A 21720-nucleotide genomic window follows, 5' to 3' on the forward strand; every position below is an offset into this window, starting at 1 on the left:
TTCTACTGTGTTTTATACTTATTACTCATGCATTTTTACATTTATTGCAAAGGACTACTAAAGGGGGCTAGCACCCTAACATGTCTGTAACATGCGTTTTTTCCTGTCCTTTGCCCATATTGTTCTTTGGTGCTCTTTCTGCCCTCCCAGGTTCTGGCATTTTCATATATGGAAAGCCCTTTCCCAGGGAAAGCTGCTGTTTTCCTGGGTAAAGAAGTTGTTTGTGGTGAGTTTGAATGTGGGTCTTGTCCATGTACGCATCATGACACATGAAAATCTGTCGCTGGTCAGATGTTGTGGCCAGTGGCTACCCATGATTGGATGGCAGTGGACTGGCCACCTCTCTCCTGGGCTACCTCGCTGCAGCCATCGCTAGTCTGAGTGCATCCTTCGAACTTGGAGGATTTTCACGTTGTACTGCAAGATGGTTGCGCCTGCATTTTCGGTCTTCTTGCATCAACATAAGCTGTGCTGGGCCTGCTCTTTTGTTCGGGATGACTGCATTGCAATCTGGCTTCTTTATTCTCTGGAGGTGTCCTGAGGTTGCCTGCTCTGCAGATGTCTACATCTTTTCATGTGGGTTTCAGCTTCAAGGTGCCTGGAACTGAGATTCAAGCACCTCGACAGACCGAAAGGAAATCCTGGTGCCGAAAAAAGGACAGCTGTCCCTGCGACATCTGGGCCTCACTCGATGGCACCAAACATAGAAGACTGTGTCCCCAACATAATCTGGAACCTCAGCAGTGGTCTCTGGAGACACCTGAGTCAATGGGCATGAGCGTCAAGTCCTGTGCCTATTGACACTTTGGTGATTTTGACCAGTGGAGGCCTGGTCAAGGATTCCTTCCTAGACCTACCCTAGTGTCTGGGATTGAGTGAGTTATTTACCTGAACTTTACTTACCTTTTTGAACTTTTGTAACAGGACCACTGGCATTGTCCAATGTCATAGTAAGCCTACCTGAAAAGTATAACTTTGGAACCAATGACCTTAGGGCCAATGTCCCAAACCATATTAGGGCTAGAATTACTAAGTGCTAATATCAGGTCCCAGCGACGAAATCCTGCAGGAGCAGATGAATAGCCCACCAGATCCCCCAAACTAGTTTGCCCAGCAGTCAATTACTACAACTACTGAGTAAACTAGCCCGGGGGAAGGGGAACTGAATAAAATAACAAATCATCAGGATTCTTCCGGTTCCCTTCAACTCCTGGATCTCTTAACTTCTGGAAAACCTGCAATAAATGCATCTCAAGTTAAACATAGTCAAATATTATTTTCACTTTACTAAAATATTTTTTCCTAGTTTACCTGACAGCCTCCACCCAAGGCCTGGAGGCAATTTGGGTAATGAAGATTTACTAGTTGAATAGATCCACTGTTCTCTGCTGCAGTATCTTCACTCAGCTGTTTACTAAACTCATGCACCAAATTTTGGAATATCAGCTTTTATTTACATTTCAAACTTCACTGCTCCTCTCAGTTTCAAATTTTCTTCAAACATTGTATTTCCAAACTTCTTCTTCAGTTCATTTACATATTAGTCATACATTGAAAGTATACGTTTTGTCTGCTTTCTCCTTAACTTCTAAATAACTCAAAATTGTCTTGTAATTGATTTGCTTTGCTGCGTGACTCTGCTGTGTTTCACTTTGAGTTATAGTTCTACTTGCTAGCACCACGCTGCTTGTATAGATTTCTTATGTGGAAAAGAATGTACAAGACCTTTCAGTTTGTATAAATAGCTATGTGGATCTCTGCAGCGCTTCGCAGTTACTGATTCCTTCAGCAAATAAGCTAAAACAAAACGTTTCTTCAAATAATGCTGCGTTGGGGCTTACTGCTTTCACTGCAATGTAGAATTCCTACGCGCTTCGCATTAACTGCTTTTTTCAGCCAACGCGTGTAAACCTGCAACTCACTTCTTTAATTAATGCTGCGTTACCCTACGACATTCACTACATCTGCTGACTCCTCTGAATTACAGAAAATCCAATTGCTGCTTCATTTCTCAGTGATATTGTGAAGTCAAACGGACTTCTGAAAGGACATGGCTAACCTTTACCCGACGTTCCTACACACGTTGCCGGGTCCTTTCCTCAAAAGCGACTCGACTGAACTAAGATGTCCGCCGTGGTGGAGACACGTTGATTCAGTGTGCTCCGCTTCCCCCTCTGCGGAAAAAGGTTATACTGAAGCCGAATTCCCCTCCCAGGCATGGATCGGTAGGAGCAGTTGAGCGGAGCACCGTGGCAGCCAGAATCTGGAAGTTGGCGCATTGGAAGGGCTGCCAGAGGGGACAGAGTCGAGGAATGCACCGGGGCAGAAGAGGCCTCTATAGTGCGAGCTGCTTGGCACCTGCAGGCACGTAAAGACGCTGCAGCCGAGGGTGAGAGGAGAGGGGGGGTAATGTGCCAGTCCGGCGGGGGCCTGGAGGGTCCATGAACTGGGGGTCCCGGCGATTTGGGAAGCGGCTGCCCTCCCCTGCCAGAACGAGGCGTCTCCCCCCCCCCCCCCACCCCTGCCACAGCATCTAGAAGGCGGGAAGGGCTCCTGCAATACAAATTTGCCAGCGATGGGTCGGCAAATTCAGAGGAACCGAGCAGTGGGTAGTCGGTACTCCCACTAGGGGTAAGTTTGGGGGGAGGGGCTGAGAAAGGAAGCAGCCACCAGCGGACACAACGGTGGGTGGCCCTTTGGACGAAGCGGGTGGTGGAGAGCGACCCGCCTCCAGCAACTGACAGCTGCATACCCTCGACGGAGGACAGCAAAGGGTGTGCGGGCGCTTCGGCAAAGGGGCGGCCACGGCTTGAAGCAAAGGGCCTTAGTGAACAGGTGAAGAGGCCAGCGTGACAGGCGCTCCCTCTGCCGCCAAAGTCAAGGAGGCGGGGCGAGGCGCCTCGAAGTGAGGAAGACAAGCCAGGGTGGCCCAGCAAAGCACCCATACCCGTACCTGGACCAGTGACCCATCATGGTCTGTGTGCGGGGATTGGAGGAGTGGCGGCGAGTAGAAGGCACTGGCAAGAGCACCGTAGGAAGCACAGCCGGCCCCGAAAAGTTGCGACCTTCTGACTGGGCATTGCAAAGTGAGAAGCGCTACGCAGCAGGGCGTGGGGGTGGGAGGGCAGGGGGAAAGCTGGTCTGCAGCGGGACATGGACTTGTACCAAGAAGAGCAGACACTGGAGCGGCTGGGCAGACTGGTGAGGACACCCCCCCCCGATCCCCCAACTATAGATTCTACACGTCGACATGCTATCGGACCCCCGGAGAGCCCGGGAAGGGGCCAGGAAGCTTGAGCAGCAGGTAACACGCACCGGCCCCAACCAACCTGCCCAGCTGAAGGGGGTGAGGGGGCGAATGGAGCCAGAGAACAGCGGTTGAGTTGGTGCCAGGGGAGGCCTAAAGGCAGCTGAGACCCCGGGAGAAGAAAGAACTTTACACATAAGGCCCCCCACAAGAAGGGGACACCCAGCCTTTGATGCGAACGGTCACTCCCCCTAGCAGTCTCTAGCGAGATAAGGCAGGAGGAGACGGAACAGGCCTAGCCTCACAGCGCAACCCAACGATACACCTCGAAGAGGAGTGGTAGCGGGCCCCCCTGGCAAGAAAGCTGCGCAAAAAACGATCAGAGCAGGCAGGCTGGCACCAAGGTGCAGTGGCCTTAGAGCACGGAGAGGCCCCCCAGCTTTCCCGCCACATATCCCAAGGGTAGAGGCATCTACAGAGCTGAGAAGTGATCCCAGGGGGATTGGGCCTTTCCCCCCTCCCTCACACAAGCTTTCTCAGCCAAGGAAAGAAGCCCAAGAAGGGAATTCAGTGGCGTGGGACAAGGCCTGGTCGGCAGAAATAGTAAGGAGCGCAGCGACTTCCTGACTGCTGAGGAAGGGGAAGAAACACTCAGCCTACGGCCGCGGAGAAGGAAGGGATGTCGAAAAGCAGGGCAAAAGACACTCAGACCCCAGCGAAAGGGAGCAAGAAGGTCTGCAAGAGGCATTTTCAGAGACTCTGGAGGAAGGAGGGAGAAGCGCCCCTGGCAACGGATTTTGGGGAAGACAGGAATGAGAGGGTTCCCCCTGTGAAGAAGCCATGGAGGAGCAGAGGGTTACACAAAAATGTATGGAACAATGCTTCTAGAGCTTTGGGGACAGAATGGCGACCACGATGCAGAAGCAGCTGGAAAAGATGAAAGAGGACCTGTCAGGAGAAATAAAAAAAAGTCAAACGTGAGTTACATGGCTTTGAGGCAAAGGTTGACACTAATGAGAGGGCCCTGGAAGAAGCTGCCGAAGATGATAAAAAAATGGAAGAGATGATGGAGCAGTTGGCCAGAGCCACGCACAACTTAGAGCTCCAGACAGAAGACTTAGAAAATAGATCGCAGAGGGCCAACATCCAAATAAAAGCACTACCGGAAACGGTTGTTCAACAAGTCTTTGCTTCCTTGATAGACCTGTCGAACCCGGAGGAGATCCTGGTAGACAGGGTACATAGAGTGGGCCCGAAAAGAAGTGAACCGGGAACCAGGCCACGCAATATGCTAGCAGCTTTGCACGAGTATAAGCAGAAGAGTATTTTAAGGGCGGCCAGACAGACAGATGGCCTTCAAAACAACGGCACAGTGGTGTTCCTAACCAGGACCTCTCCCAAACAACGATAATTAAACGAAGGCAGATGCGCCCGGTGTTTCAAAAGCTGGTCAAACGCAACAAGAGGTACAAGTTGACTTTTCCATTCGCCCTTCTGTTTGAGGTTGATGGTAGGCAGAAGAGAATCACTACGGTGGAAGAAGGCTCAGAGGTTCTGGGAATTGAGGTGGAAGCTGTGTGCAAGGAGGGGCCTGGCCCGATGAAGGTGCATCCGAAAAGGAAAATCTGGGAATGGTCAACTCAGGAATCGAGGAAGAGACAGAGGAGCAGACTGGGCCCACGAGGCCTGTGGCTTCGGATCGAGGATCAGTCGAAGGAGGCGGAACCAGTGGACAAATACCCCTACGATCAAAGATAATAAAAACCATGGTAAGCAGCAGCTCCTGGGGAGGGGAAGTACACGCCGATACACATTAAGATAGGTGGGGGGGTCAAGCTTGGAATCTCATATTGGTCAGGGAAGACCAGCGGGAGGTGTTTCTGGGGGTGAGAAGGAGCTAAACACCCGAGCAGGAGAGTCAGAAGGGGCCAGAGGCCGGTTGAGTCCACCCAGTAGGGGTAGGGGGTAGGTGGATGGGGGTCAAGAGGGGAGGGGGGCAGCTCCTCACCGGAGAGAGAAGGGAGCCAAGCAATCATGTACCTATGGCTAAGGTCAGAACACTTAGTCGTGTCACTGAATATCAGGGGGCTAAACACTCCACTTAAGAGGAAAAATCTAGATCTGTTACTGGAAAGGGAGACCCCAGACATACTAGCTCTGCAGGAAACCCACATCCAAGAACGGGAAAAAAAACGGTAAGGGGGTACAGCAATATCCAGCAAACTAACAACTCGAGTAAGAAAGCGTGTACATTAATAGCCTTGAGGAACAGTCTCGATCTTAAAATAATGAGTGTAATCAGGGACCAACAATGGCAGGTTTATAGCGATGGCATGCCAGGGCAGGGGGGGTATCGAACGGTGGCATCGCTGTACGCCCCGAAAAAGGGACAGGATCACTTCATTCAAACAATGGTACTTAAACTAGAAGGTTTTGCCAGAGGGAATATAATTTTAGTGTGGGACTTTAACCTTGCCTGGGATCCTGAGAGGGCCAGAAGCGCAAAAATATTTTCTACTCTGGTTCAGCCCACAAAGCAAGTGAAGGAAAAGATGGACAACTTGGCACTGGTGGACTCGTGGAGGGAAAGGAGGGGTGCGGCTAGGGTATACACATACGATTCCCACATGCACAGATCAGCCTCCAGGATAGACTACATATGGGTGTCGTGCCTTCTGCTGGGAAGGGTGAGGGAGGTGGAAGTGGGGGGCCATTACCCTGTCAGACCATGCGCCCATTACAGTGTCAGATGCAATGCCCACTTGCCCAACGGGCCTGTGGAAGTACTCGGTATGTCTCTTCACGGACCGCGTCCTAAGGGAGGAATTGAGACAAGAGATAGAGTAATACTTCCAAGCAAATGACACCGAGGGGGTAGACCCACTAATTATTTGGGACATATTTAAGGCCATGATTAGGGGCAAGGTGATGGCGATAAAATCCAAACGGGAGAAGGAGCGGAGGCTCTTCGAAAGAGAGTTAGAGGATAAATTAAAGGTACTCGCTCTCCAACTGGCAACCAAGCCATCTGGGGAGGTACGAAGAGAGTAAACGCTAATAACAGCAGGGCGGAAAGGGCTCTAGTCCACCTTAAACAGAAATTTTAAGCAAAAGGCAATAAAGCAGACAGATTGTTGGCTAGGATGCTTAGAATGGAAAAAGAGAGAACCATCCTAAAAATAAGGTCAGCAGAGGGGGAGGAATGGATAGATGGAGAATACAACCAGAAGGAATTCATGGAATTCTACGGGTAGGTTTGTAAGTCAGATAGATCGGAAGGGAGATCATTGGAGGAATATTTAGATGGCTGCAAATTGGTATTACCCAAATTGACCTTTTACAATTGGCCTTTTGCACAATTGACCTAATTATAGTGGTCCTAATTGACCTTCTGCACAATTGACCTTTATATTATTTTAGTTATTTTATATATGTATTGGGTTGGTTTTGGATTATAAATAATATTAGGGGATTGGGTGGAGGGTTACAGGGGATTTTTGATTGGGTGGGTGGTCTGCGGAGGGTTCCCCCTCCGCATATATGTCCTAATTGACCTTCTAAATTAGGTCATTTCTCCTGAGGTCAGTTCTCCCGAGGTCAATTGTGAAAAGGTCGATTAGTATACAACCTGCAAATTGCCTAAAATCACGATTTGCGAGAGGGAGAAATTGGAGGAAGAGATTTCCAAAGAGGAGGTGATTAGAGCGATAGCCTCACTCCCAATAAAGCCCCGAACGGCTTCTCAACCGAATTTTATAAATCTTGTTCGGGGATTGCCCTGAGACTAGCAGCATTATTCAACAGATTTGGGAGGGAGGGGGGAATAACACCCTCAATGGCAGAGGCGAAAGTGATACTGTTGCCGAAACCCAGGAAGGACCAGACTCAACGTGGCTCATATAGGCCAATTGCTCTTATCAACACGGATGCTAAGATTTACACTAAGATTTTGGCGTCCCGGTTGGATTCTCTTCTACCTCCACTGATCGACCCCGATCAATCGGGATTCATTAAGGGAAGACAGACCCATGACAACACCAGGCGGATAGCCCATATCATTGAGAAGGTGAATAAAAAGCGAACGCCGGCCTTGGTGATGGTGCTAGACGCTGAAAAAGCATTCGATAGAGTTGAGTGGCAATTCCTGTTTGGTACACTACTTAAAATGGGATTGGGGGAGCCCTTTATTTCGAAGATCGCAGCCAACTACAAGACGCTATCTTGCGGCTTCTGATTAACGGAGATCTGTATGATCTGGTAATGATATTAAGGGGTACAAAACAGGGTTGTCCGCTATCCCCGCTTCTCTATGCCATATATCTAGAGCCAATCTTGAGCAGGATAAGGTCCAACCCGGATATTGAAGGAGTCCCATTTGGTGGGAAAGAGCACAAGGTTGCGGCATTCACAGACGACATGCTGCTAACGTTGACCAAGCCAGAGAAATCACTGGAAGTGGTGGATGGGGAGCTTACCCAATTCGGGGTTGTAGCAGGGATAAAGATAAGAGCAAGTCGGAGGCACCAGGCATACAGATGACACCGGATGGGGAAGGGGAGGTTAAGGCCAGATCGCCATATGCATGGGTATATCTCACTTAGACCGTTGAGCAACTTTTCGAGGTAAACTATCCCCCTCTCCTGGAAACCATAAAGATGTTGAACAGGTGGAGCCCACTCTCAATATCCTGGCTCAGCAGGGTGAATGTCATAAAAATGGCAGTCCAGCCGATATTGCTTTACACGTTTATGGCCTTACCTCATGCACTTCCACAAATAGCCAGACAGGCAAAAAATCCTGGAAAAAGCAAAGGGGCAGGGCTCGGTCGCCCTGGGCAACGTCAACATTTCAGTTTACCAAGATCTATCTTCGCTCACACTGACAGAGACCTCTATGTGCTCCCCTCACGAAATGGTTTACTGAGAAAGGACTGAGATACAGATGGGGATTCCCCTTTTCCATATCCTTTTGAAGTTGATGGTTATAATTACAAACTGGTAACGGAAGATGGCATGCAGAGGGATGGTCATGGGTGAACTAATGAGAGGGGGCAAACCGATGGCAGAGGGAGGAGAGAAAAGCCCAGACGATAGACTATAGTTTGTGAAAGTTGTAAAGTCCCAGGCTCAAGGGCATTTTTGGAACTGAACAAAATACCCCCCCACATACCCAACCCCCTCGACGGGGCCCTCTTGAGACGTTTGCTAACTGCCAGTTGGTGAGACAGGGGGAATCGGATGGGGGTTTGGAGGGGCACAGAGTTTCATTTTTTATTAAATGCACAGTGAGTGAAGGGGACTAAAGGAAAAGATGTTGGTTGAGCGGGTCTGCGGGTCAGGGGGGACCTTTGGTGATTCAATCCTGTTTACAGTGATGAAACTGGGCAGGGTTGAATGCCGTGGTGGGTGGGAGAGAGGGGGGGATTTAGGATTGGTTGAGTTAAGTATGGTTCAGTGTGCGTCGTTCCAAAGTTGGTTTGCCAGTACAGGGGTCCACTGTGGTTACTGTCTCAGGAGGGGGGGCAGTAATGTGAAGCCCCGGCAGCGACGAGACGTCTTGGCAGGGTGAAATGATTATTGGCTCCCTCAACGTTACAGGGCCTCAACTCGCCGAGTAAGCGATCAGTGGTACTCTGGGAATTTAAGAGGGCTTGACTGGACTGGATGTGTCTCCAGGAAACACACTGGCAGAGGGGCTGGAAACCCAGACTATGATCCAGAGGGGTGGGGGAGGTGATTGTGGCCTCAGAGGTGAAGAAAAGGTGGGGGGTCGCGATCCTGATCTCTACTGATTAGGCCTGATTAGGCTTTTTGGTGGAATCGGCTCTGGCTGACTCTCACGGGAGGTACGTGTTTGTTAAGTGACAACCTAACGGCACCAAGCTAATGCTGGGCTCTGTATGCTCCAAATGTAGGTCAATATGATTTTTGGGAAGGGGTCCGGAACAAATTGAGTGTGCAGAATGTCAGCTAGTGGTTGGGGGAGACTTCAACATGGTGCTAGATCCACTGAGGGACCATAGGAAATTGGGGGAGAGCCCCCCTGTGAGGGCCAAGGCGGGAGACTCTGATCGCTTCCAACGGGCGAAAGAGGTTCTGGAATTGTGCAACTCCCTTTTGCCCCCCTGGAAGGCGACCGGCCATATACTTTTTATTCAGCAGTGCAAGATTCGTATTCGTGCATAGACCTAATTCTCGTAGACTTGAACTTGGAGGAGGTTTTGGTGTCTCGGGTGTCCCCGATCACATGTTCCGATCATGATATGGTGAGAGTTAGTGTAAGTATGAGGCGGGCTGTGGGCCACGAGGGGGTGGTGGGTTGTTGGAGGTGCAATGATTTCCTGTTGAAGGATAAGGAAGTGCAGTAGGAACTGCTGGGAATAGAGGCATATTTCCTCTTCAATGACACAGGAGAGGTGGGGATCCAATTCGTATGGGAGGGCTTTAAGGCGACTATTTGGGGGATGTTAATTAGAATAGGCTCCAAGAAGAAAAGGGAGGGGGGAGAAGGAAAGCTAACTCTGCGAAAATTGCGCAGATACAGCCGGGAGGCACCTAGGAAAAGTACATATCCCTCCCAAAAGCAAAGGAGCTCAGGTGGTATAAAACACAATTGAATGCCATATTGACACAGGACAAAGAGAAAAAACGTTTGTTCATAAAACAAAATTATCATGAGAAAGGGTCAGGCCGGATAAAATCCTTTCATGGAGGCCAAGGGAGGAGAGGAGGCGGAGAACTATTGGAGCTATAAGAACTGAAGATGGAGGGGCGTTCATGAACCCAGAGACATCGGAAAGGAATTTGCACGGTTCTATAATAATCTTTACACCTCAGAGTGGATGGGCGAGGAGGTGGAGATAGTTGAATTCTTGAGGAGATTGCCCGTCCCGGGGATTCCCAAGGATATGGTAGACAACCTGGAGCTTCCTATAACGGTAGAAGAGGTACTGCAGGCCATAAAGGGTATGAAGTCTGTGTTGGCCCCGGGGGAGGATGGTTTCACATTGAGGTTCTACAAACTATTCAGGTCACTGATGGCCACATATTTAGCAAAGTTGTTCAATGCTTACCTGCGGGGGAAAGCTCTACCCCCAACGATGCTATTGGCCACTATCGTGGCGATCCTGAAGGAGGGGGGAAGGACCCCACGTGGTGCTCCTCTTATAGACCCATCTGTCTCTTAAACAGGGATGTAAAGATCCTTGCGAAAGTGTTGGGAACACGACTAGAGGCGGGAATGCTGGCATTGGTACATGGAGATCAAGTAGGTTTTATAAGAGGGAGGCAAGGGCTGGATAATATTCAAAAGACTATAAACCTGATCCACTGTGCTCAAGAGGGGGGAGAGGACGCGTGCCTGGTGTCTCTGGATTCGGAGAAAGCTTTCGACAGGGTCGAATGGCCATTTTTGATGAAGCTCTTGAGGAGGATGGGTCTGGGGACAAATTACTGCAATGGGTAGCAGAAATATATAATACATCCAGAGCCAGAGTGAGTGTTAACAGGGGTCTCTCAAAGATGTTCACGCTAACAAGAGGTACAAGGCAAGCATGCCCCTTATCCCCACTACTCTATGCCCTAGCGATGGAGCCACTGGCCATCGCGATCCGGGCCAACGGGCAAATCAGGGGCATCAAGGGCAGGGGAGATAGAGTGCAAACTCAGTCTTTGCAGATGACATTCTGGCTTACCTCACCAATATTCAACACTTCCTCCCATCGCTAATTGAACAGATAGCAGAATATGGCCGTCTCTCTGGGCTGAAGATTAATGAAGAAAAATTGTGCATAAGGCCGATATTGGAGCACAGCCCCATCCTCGAGAGGCAACAGTGTTACCAAGGCATGAGAATTGATGAGAAGGGTATACAGTACTTGGGTATCCGGTTGACTAGGAACTTGGAGGAGATGGTTTTGGCCACTTAAGAACCCTTCCGGGCACAATTGATGGGTGACTTGAATAGGTTGGACACCCTCATTCTAACGTGGTATGGTAGGATGACCTCCATAAAGATGAATGTGCTCGCCCGACTGCTATATCCGTTTACTGCAATCCCCAGTCGACTCCCAGAGAAGTTTTTCCTAGAAGTAACGGGGGAACTCTGCAAATTTATATGGACAAACAAGACGCTGAGGGTGAAGATGGTGACCCTGACCCTCCCAAGAGGTAAGGAGGATGTTTAGGTTCCCTGATCTTCGCCTATACTATAAGGCGGCCCAACTCAGGGTGTTGCTAGAGCACAGGAGGGACAAATTGAGGACCTACTGGACCTATTTGGATGATCTGGTGGCTCACCCGGTGACGGTGAGGGACTACGCGGCGAAGTGGGACAAGTGAACTGCAATCTGGTCGCAGCTCTGCAAGTGTTTCCAGCTCCTCCCAGGACTGTCTTGGGCCTCTACATCTCGGCCCCTACACCATCTGGACCACCTTACCGGCATCACCGCTAGGAGGACGCCCCCCATCCCCCATTGCCAGACAACGACTGACTGCGAGGCCACGCCCACCTGCCTCGCTTTCATTCCGCTCGTTGCAGCTTGAAAAATCCACCTTCAGGCGAAGCCGCAGCAAAGTGGGGCTAAGTGAGACATCGCTGTCTATAGCTGTCCGTGGCGGGTCTGCGGCCAATGTCCCTATAGCCATGGCCCTGCTCTCCTGCTGGCCCCTTCCTGCACCTTTCCGTCTCTCATTTCCTGCAGTTTAGACCACAACAAAGGTACTGTTTATCCGCTCAATGACTGTCACAATACCTACCAATCCACCACCCGGACCGCCTCATTCAAAATGTCGCTCTAACACCACACGTTCAAATCCTAACCTTGTATTCCCACAAATTGTCGATACCTCTACTACGATTAACCTGGGCCTATGGAATTCTAGATCACTCTGCAATAAGACCACTGCAGTATTGGACCTTTTTCTACGCTTAAATCTCCACTTCCTATGCATAACTGAAACTTGGATTCTTCCCCACAACTCTACAGTAGCCGTTTCTCTCACTTCTTCACTTTGCCCATTTACCTCGCCCCAATGGAAATGGAAGTTCTAGATCGCTCTAACTGTGTGTCTATCCCTTCACCTATTCCCTTACCGGAATATTCCTCATTTGAGTTCCTGTATAAGATCTTCACTGTCCCCTATGCCATATCCTTTCTTATTCTTTACCGCCCATCTGGCCCGCTTGGCTCATTCTACTAGGACATCGACCACCTTCTTGCTCACATCCTACCTATTCCTACTCCACTTGTACTGCTTGGAGACTTTAACCTCCATTTCTCCTCTTCTCATTCCACCTCTCCCTTTTCCTCAGCATACTTTTTTTTATATAACCTTTATTTATAATTGCACACAGTTTGGGCATACACACATTGTTAATAATTCAAAACATGACATCATAACAGATTACATTCCTTGTCAATCTGGGTCCTCGGCTTCAGCTTTGTCTGACAGGTATTGTTTGTATCTGGCCCATATATTTCTGGGTCTTGAAGTGGGTTGTACTGAGTCTATATACAGTTCCTCGGTGTCATTTGTCTATATCTTGTCCCTTTCCCAATCTGCCTTTGTAGGCGGTGCATTGCTTTTCCACTTCAGCAGTATTACCCTCTTAGCTATCAGTAAGCTCAAATTCAGGAGTTTCCGCCATGTTGGATTAATCTTTTCCACAGCCCCCAGGAGACATAACTGCGGTGACCACTCGATGGGCTAATCATCCATTTCATCTAGCGCTGTGCAGATCTCTGCCCAGTATTCTTTTAATTTTATAAATGTCCACAACATATGGAAAATGTCTGCGTCTTCGGATTGACATCTTGAGCATGTATTCACTGCTGTGGGGTAGATGCACTTGAGCCTAGCAGGGGTGTAATGTGTCATATGGACTATCTTTTAAAGTTTGTACCTGGCATTACATGATATGTGTTTGGTCAATGTGCATATCTGCAGCCATTGGTGGTCCTCTATTTGATGCCCCAGGTCTTGTTCCCATTTAACTTTGGCTTTATGTTCTTCTGTTGGGCGAGTCTGAGCAATAGTCCTATACAGTGTGGATGCCATAATTTTCCCTGCACCTTCAGTGAACATGTATCCCAATCCCAGGTTTATCACTGGTTCCTCCGGAACAGCTGGCCATACACTCCTAATTGATGCTTTTATGCGCATATAGTGCAGTTTGTGTTTGGGCGCGTCTCCTACAATGGCTTTAAGATTCTCCCAGGTCACAAAACGTTTTTCTGGGAACAATTGACCCCATTGAACAATACTTCTGGCGCCCCAATGTGTAGCGGCATCCTTGTCTAGGGAAGGCGGTATATGGGGGTCGCTCCAGATAGGCATGCTCCTGTGATACAACTTATCTGTGCCGTAGATGTCAGTAATTCTGGCCCAGGCTGTAGCCGTCACCGGTGTAGGGTCGATGGAATTATGATGTTTGGGACGTGACCTTGTCATATTGTGGCGCAGTGTGGTAGGTTCCGGTGTGTGGTGTTCATGTGATGTGCTCTTAGGGTTGAGGAAGTTAGTAGCCCACTTGGCAGCGTAGTGCGCTTGCGCTGCTAAATAGAGTTCAAAATCAGGTGCCGCTAGACCTCCTTGTGGGTATGGGCCCGTTAATGTCCTCCAACTCAATCTGGAATGTCCCCCCCCATTTGAATGTGATTCAGGCACTTTTTATTTTTACGAACAGGGCTCGACCAGGCCACACCGGAACTGTATTGAATAGGTAGAAGAGTTTTTTTGTTTTTCCTCAGCATACTTGATTCAAACCTACTCTCCCCACTTCCTACCCCTCCCACTCATACATCTGGCTCCACTCTCGACTTGATTTTTATTTCCTCATTCACTGTTTCCTCCTATTCTGCTCTACCTGTCCACTTATCCGACCACTCTTTACTCTCTGCCTCACTGCTCCCACTCACTTCTACTTTCTCTAGTCCTTCCTCTTCCAGTACATTCTTTAGGCGTAACTTACGCAATTTTAATTCTTCCCTCTTCTACAATACCTGTATTAACTCTCTTCCTTCTCTCGCAAACTTTTCTGCTTTCTCTGCCGATGAAGCTGCCTCCATGCTTTCTTCATCTCTTGCTTCCACCCTCGACCAACTTTATCCTCGTTCTCCTTTTCAACCTACTCGCAAACCTGCCCAACCCTGGCTTTCTCCCCATCTTTGTGCTATGCGCTGCTTTCTTCGTTGCCTTGAAAGGCGATGGCTGTCACGACCCTCGCCCAAAACCCCCTCTGGCAAACCCATTGGCCAGGTGGAGTCAGGACTCGGGCCTCTAGAGCCTGGCATCCTCTTCAAAAGCCATCATGGGGCCCTCCTGGCGCCTATGGCGCCAGGCTCTTACACCATGAAAAACAATGTGCTTGGGAAATACTTTATTGTATTGTCAGCCAACATGGAGGCATCCACATAGTTTGGTTCCTAAGAACCAAGCTATGCGTTCTAGTGTTTTGGGTGTGGTAGCCTAGGGACTACTTTACCTGAACTATTTTGTTGGGGCTATTTAAACCACACCCGAGCAAGACAACACGCTTCGCGTTACTTTGCAGCTTGCAACCTGACGCTCACCGTGTCCAGCTATTCCCTCGAACCTCGGAGAAGCTGAACCTGCAAGGAGACAAAAGGAACATCATTAGCAGCAGCATCTTACCTGCAGTCTTCATCTTTAAACACTCGCAGCTACTGAGAACAGCTTCCTCGAATCTGCACGCCTCCCAGACAGGACGACCTGAAAGAGGAAGATAGAGGCAACATTAAAGAAAGCAGTAGAGACATTTACAAGGCAACATTAAAGAAAGCAGTAGAGACATTTACAATTTACGAACTGCTCAAAAGGCTTACCTGGCTGGTCGCCTCTCGGCTGGCACTACTCCGGACATTCCACTCGCGCTGAAGAACACCGCGACCTACAAGGAAGGAAAAGGCAGGTTAGCAAAGGCAAGACTTTGCAGCGCTGCACGTAGCACTTTCTTACCGCATCATAGCGTTCTTAATGCGCCATCCTTTACCAGCGGGGCTCAACCAAGCCAGTTCGCTGCGCTGAAGCTCTGCATACCTAACGGAGAAAAAAGAGACCTTTTAAACAAAGAAAGGCATACAGGATAGCAACAAAACTAAAGAACAGCAATAAGACCTACCTGAACAATATCAAATGGGCCGGTGTCAGTGAAGTAACTGGACCACACTTGCCCATGAAAGACAACGTGCCCCTGCAAAGAAGGTAGGATTGAGAGCACGCCTAATTCTACCACAAGGCAGAACCTTCCCCGCAGACCACATCAGGGCAAAGCTGAGAAGCATACCAGCGAGTAACCCGGTTGGGTGGCGTCCCTGTGGATACCAGGTGAGAGTAACATGGCTCAAACTCTGTTCTCCCTCCAATCACGCCACTTACTTTTCCTATCATACTCTGTCAACTGTATCAACTCCGCCAAACGTACTTATTTCTCTGACCTCCTCCATACTCAATCTACTCACCCTCGATGTCTCTTTCAAACACTAAAGCTGCTTCTTTCACCTCCTTTACCTGATCCTTCCATTAACTCACCCTTATCAGCATCTGACCTCGCAAACTTCTTTTCTTCTAAAGTTCTCTCTCTACGCCAGGAAATCCTACTGTCACCCTCTTATAACTCCTCTCCTTCATCACCCCCTTTCTCTCCCAACACTATCTCTATTTTCCCCCTGTTTCTGACTCTGAGGTGGTTCTCCTCTTAGCCAAAGCTCACCCCACCGCTGCCCCCACTGACCCCAGTCCTTCCTCACTCATCCCTAAAATCTACCCGTTGCTGGTACCCTTTCTTACCTCTTTCCTCAATCTGTATCTCCACTTCTACCTTCCCCTCTGCTTTCAAACATGCCATCATCAGCCCCATCTTTAAAAAACCCACTGCTAACCCTTGTCTCAAACTTCATCCTATTTCTCTCTTACCCCTTCTATCTAAACTCCTTGAGCATCTTGATTATTCTCAAATCTCCTAATTTATCTCTGGTCTATCTCTTATTCCTCCCACTCAGTCTGGCTTTGGCCCCCGTCACTCCACTGAAACAGCCCTGACTTGTGTAATTAACTCTTCTCACAGCTTGTTATTCTAAGCAATCCTCTGTCCTTATTCTTCCCGACTTATCTGCTGCTTTTGACACAGTTGATCACTCTCTGCTCCTGAACTCACTCCTACTATGGCTTTTGTGGCTCTGTTCTATCGTGGTTTTCCTCTTGCCTATCCAACCGCACTTTCGCTGTCTCCTGGGGTGGCAGCACCTCTTCACCTCTCTCCCGGAGTCAGTGTTCCTCAAGGATCAGTACTTGGTCCCTTTCTATTCTCCTTATATACCTCTTTCCTCACCCCCATAATCTCCTCTTTTAGACTAACTCACCACTTCTATGCTGATGACACTCGGCTCTTTCTTTCGTTCTCCTCTTTCACGTCTGATATTCACTCTACTCTCTCAACTTGCCTGTCTGCTATCAAATCCTGAATGACCTCCCACTTTCTCACTTTGAACGCCAGTAAGACTGAAGTCTTATTCTTTCCTGCAAACACTCTCCCACCACAGTCTCCTCCCCACTGCCTCTCCTTTACCCCTTACAATATATCCATCTCCCCTACAGCCCGTAATCTTGGCCTCTACTTTGACTGTAACCTTTCCTTTGCCCACCATATCTCTCTTGCATCCTGCGCCTGTCGATTTCATCTCTACAACATTCGCAAAGTCCGCCCTTTCCTTACGTTCCATGCCTCAAAACCTCTTATCTCGTCTTTAATCTTCTCTCGACTTTTCTACTGGTCGGTCACCTTCTTTGGTCTTCCTCACTCACGCCTTGCTCCTCTGAAATCTGTTATAAAGCCATTTGCTCACTTTTTGTTCTATTATCGTGACTCGATCTCTTCTTGTATTTGTATTTATTTATTTATAACGCGCAAACCAGCAGGCCCGGAGGCATCAGGGCGCAATTTGTAAAAAGTTACAGATATGCAGGTATAACAGAGAAACATAAACATTTACACATGGGATCCGATATGCAGGTATAACAAAGAATCATTATATACATTTACAAGAGGATATCATATACATATGTCTCTTGCCTCACTTGGTTGGTTGTCTTTCCACTCTCAACTTAAATGTAACTTTCTTTGCCTAGTGTTCAAATCTCTATACGGACTGGCCCCTGACTATCTTGCATTCCCTCTTATCATTCTACTCTTCCTCTCCACTCCTCGGATCTCTTTAGACTGACCGTTCCCAGTCCTCCATGCGCTCAATCCCGCTTTTGCTCTTTTCAGCTCCTCACCCCTCTTCACTGGAACTTGCTCCCTCTATCCCTTCGCTCTATTACTTCTTACTCCCTATTCCGTTCCTCTTTAAAAACTCACCTGCTTCAGTACCCTGATTAATTGTTATCGCCTGTACCTGATCCTGTTTGCTCCACTGTTCTTATGTACTGTTGATCTCCTATGCAATCCATGTCACCATTACCTGATCCATGTTTTGCTCCACTGTTCTGATGTACTGTTATCTCTTATGTAAAGCACTTTGGACAAAGGTGCTATATAAAGAACAATAAAAATACAAATTCGAGGGGATTGGGTCCTCCGACGTATTCCATATCTATGACAGGTAATCACCACAGCTGTGCTGCTTCGGAAACTTTTTTCGGCGTCTGCATGAATGACGTCGATGCGCCGTCGTCGAGGACCTCGTCCGACGTCGTCTGATGTGATAAGTAGGACGCACGACGCCCGTAGCCTCAGTTCCCTTTTTTCCGCGAACGTGTTGCTTTGTGAATCTCGGTTACGCCTCGACTCTTTGGAGTTTTATTCTTCTCGGTTCTTCGAACCTGTTCGTGTTTGTGAGAAAATCCTTCGTAAGAAGATGTCTTCTACTTTGTCTTCGACCCCGCGTCCGGGCTTCAAGAAGTGCGGGGAGTGTGGGTCCAAGATGTCGGTGATGGACTCGCACGACGCCTGCCTCTGGTGCCTCGGGGAGGCCCACGACACGGATGACTGTATCGACTGCCAGTCGCTCACGTCCAAAGCCTTACGGGAACGTAAGAAGAAGTTATCGGTATGTCGGGTGTCCAAGCCCCGGATGTCGAAGTCTGCGGGGCTTTCGACGGATGATTCGAAAGGTGACTCTACTTCTAGGAGTCGGTCTCGCCACTCCTCGGCCTCTTCGAGGCATTCTCGGAAGCGCCGACAGCGGTCGTCTTCCAGGTCCTCTTCTGAGAAAACCCAACCTTGCTCTCCCTTGCCCTCCTTCTTAGAATACCAATGGCCTGATTCATGGAAGTGTTTTATAATGGTGCATTCCCATTGGAAAACGTTCCATGAATCAGGCCCCAAATGTGTTCAGGGAATACAACATTAAAATAGGGTCTCAAAAGGAAATGTCAGAATGGCTTCAGCAACATCCGTCTCCAACTCCATCAGGGTTAGTTGCTTCTCCAAGCAACGAGATCGTGGTAAATCTTTCTTTGGCTGGGGCCTCCCTCCGGAAGCACCTCAAACCTTTCTCTTTGCTTATGCTTTTTCTCCTCCTCTCCCCTGCTGACTTCCTGGCTGAAACTGATTCTGCACTGGTTACCTGGCCACCCTCTGATCTCGGGCCCAGGTACTACCCCCCGTCCCCCACGCACACATGGGACTGTTTTCTGCATCCCTAACAGTCCCACCTCCACCTAATGCCTGCCCTTATACTTGAACTTGCCACCAATGGGCCGTTTTCTACTTATTGTTATTTATTCTTTTTCCCCATGTACTGCACTTTCCCCTCCCCCTCTACCCATGCACTTGCGCGATCTGAATTACACCTGGCCTAGTAGGATCATTGTCTCTGTCTCCCCTCTGTTCCCCCTCCTTTGCCTCGTCGCACCTTGAAACACTTGTGTATAGGCGCGTTATAAATGCCATATCATATCATATATCAATTCCCTTCCCCAGGTTCAACACCACAGGGTCTAGATAGTCTCTCAAAAACAAAGGATGGGTGGATGAAACAATTGTCAGTCTTGCACACTTTGGCTTACTGGTATAATTGAACAGTTAAATCTTAGGCTTTCAACTTCTGGTAGCTCAGTCACTTCTTTAGGCTTCGCCCACCTTACCATCAATACTCTGTTCAGATATTCTCAATTTCTCACATTTCTGCACAGACTCTTGCCGGGCTCGAGCCTGTCTCTCCCAGGGTCGGGATCCGAAAGCGATGGCCTTCCCCTGGCCACTGGAGTACGGAATCCTCGGGGACTAAGTTATGAAACACCATCTGGTTTTTCACAAGAGGCACAGGTTTGCAAAATGCAGCCCATCCATGTTTGATCCACACCCAAGGGTAGCTGTGAGACATGAAAGTCTCCTTCAGGTGCCGGCCATTAGACCAAGCTGGTGGTGGAAGAAGCCGTTGCAGCAGCTGGATGGCAGTCGTAGTAGTGGGTGGAGGAGTTGTGTACTCTCCACAAAGATGCAGATGAAGAAATCGTGTAAGAGCCAACACGCCTAGACGACAGCAGGAAGAAAAGTGAATGCCGGTCTTGAGAGGGTTGCTGTGGCTCAAGATTTCATCTGTAGTAGTCACGCAGCGGAAGGTGTACCTTGTTTCACTCTTCCCCTTGTGAAGTGTTTGTAGGTGGCAGGCGAGCACCTGCACGCTGGGAAAGTTGTGAGAACCTTGTTCTGTAAGAAACCTGAGGGTATTGTCATTCCTACTACCCCTGGATCCTCTGCTTAGGTGACCAGGAAAAGAACATCGCTTTTGGATCCCGACCCTGGGGGTGGAGAAGCTCTGGAGGATCACATTGGTGGTGGGTCCATCGGGATTGGGAAGAGGGTTTCCCTTATGAGAACAAACCTAACCCTCTTCCGGCCTTTATGGGCTAATGTAAAACAGTTCCCATCAATTTTCCTACTACAATACTGGGACGAGGAAGCAGCGACTATCAGTAGTAAACACTAGTAAGTCATTTCACCACTCTAGTACTGAGACGAGGAAGATGCCTACAGAGTATTGTAAAGGTCAGGCATGTCCCATTTGTACCCTAATTGCAGTCGGGCAATTCCAATTGGGAACTCGCACCTGCAACATGTCCTGTTTGCGAGGAAGCAGCCATGGTGGGTCCTGCAGGGAAGCCAGGATGCTGGCCAACGATCCGAGGAACTGTAGAGCCCAGGAGCAGGTGGGCCGTAAGAAATCCACAGGTTTGGCATCCCCCATGGTCAGAGATACGCTGCCGGAGTTGCGGGCAAAGAAAGGAAAGCAAAATAGACGCCTGCATCCACGGAAGAGAAGCGGGCCTGCTAGCGGGAGGAGAGAAGCGTCACAAGTGCCAGCTAGGCTCACGGTTAAAGGCAAGCCATCAGGCAGAGCAGAAGTGGATAACGCAGCTGCCGAAAGGAACTCCAAGGACCGGTGAGTGAAGGGGAACATCACTCGAAGCCGGCACACTCCTAGGGGGCTCTCTGGAAGCGAGACGAATGCTGAATGAACAGAATAACATGTGCAGAGTAAATCAAACCTGAAGCCACAGGTTAAATACAAATTAAGGAACAAAGTAAGCAGTCACTAACATTGAATACCAAACTAAATGAAAATATTATGGGCAAAGCTACGATCTGATTAAAGCTGAATGTGAAATTACCCATTTAAAAGCAATGTACAAAATAAGAGAGCAAGTGTGGTGGTTTGTTAAAAAGAATGACGGAAAGGTGCGAAAGAAATAAAACCCCCACGAAGTGAAGTTTATGCATGACTATAGTGCAGCAAGGCCAAATATTGGCAAAGGATGAGTGACACATTTGACAAAGCTCAGAGGTCAATCGGGAGAAGCCAAGTGAGTGTGAATCTTCACATAAAGCCAAGAGGCCGACAAGGAGAAGTTAAGTGAGTGTGAACCTTGATATAGGAGCAGATACAGAACCTGTGTGGGCTGAAGAGCCTAGGGTTCCTGGTTGCGTGACCTGTGATGGGTGGACTGTGTGGTCGCACAACTGCGCCTAGACCAGGGAACCCTCAATTGTGAAAGTCAGACATTGTTGAAGTAAACCAAGAAAGAATAATCTAATTGAACTGTTAATCCAACCCAGAAGAGTGTCAGGTTGATGGGAGTTGTTTTGAACATTGAAAGACTGAAATCAAGTATAAATTGGCAAGTTGAAGTCTTGGGAACGGGAACCCTGAGACTTGATTAACTTTAATACCGTTTTGAGGACAGAGCCCTCGAGGCTCTTTTCTTTGGAGCTGTGTTGCCTTGACCTTGGGGAAGGGAACCCCGAGGATTGTCTGAACTATTGTGAATTTGGGAAAGATAATCCCGGAATTCTTTTTTGGAACTTTCTTGAACTTGTAGACGGGGAGCTGAAAAGGAAACTAGGAGCTGGAAGAATCTCAGAACTTTGTTTTGATTACCATTTTTCTTTTATTGTTGATAGCCCTACACATTGTTTAGCTTTAGTTGTGAGGGCAAGGATAGGTTTTG

The 21720-nt window shown here is 48.7% G+C and overlaps 1 protein-coding gene across 2 annotated transcripts in view; it reads left to right on the plus strand.

Annotated features, from left to right (window-relative positions):
* Positions 1-21720, plus strand: part of PI4KA (phosphatidylinositol 4-kinase alpha) — a 2470135-nt gene that overhangs the window by 252872 nt on the left and 2195543 nt on the right. The window lies entirely within an intron of this gene.

Source organism: Ambystoma mexicanum, chromosome 10, assembly GCF_040938575.1.
Source record: "Ambystoma mexicanum isolate Mex_15411 chromosome 10, UKY_AmexF1_1, whole genome shotgun sequence".
Lineage (NCBI taxonomy): Eukaryota > Metazoa > Chordata > Amphibia > Caudata > Ambystomatidae > Ambystoma > Ambystoma mexicanum.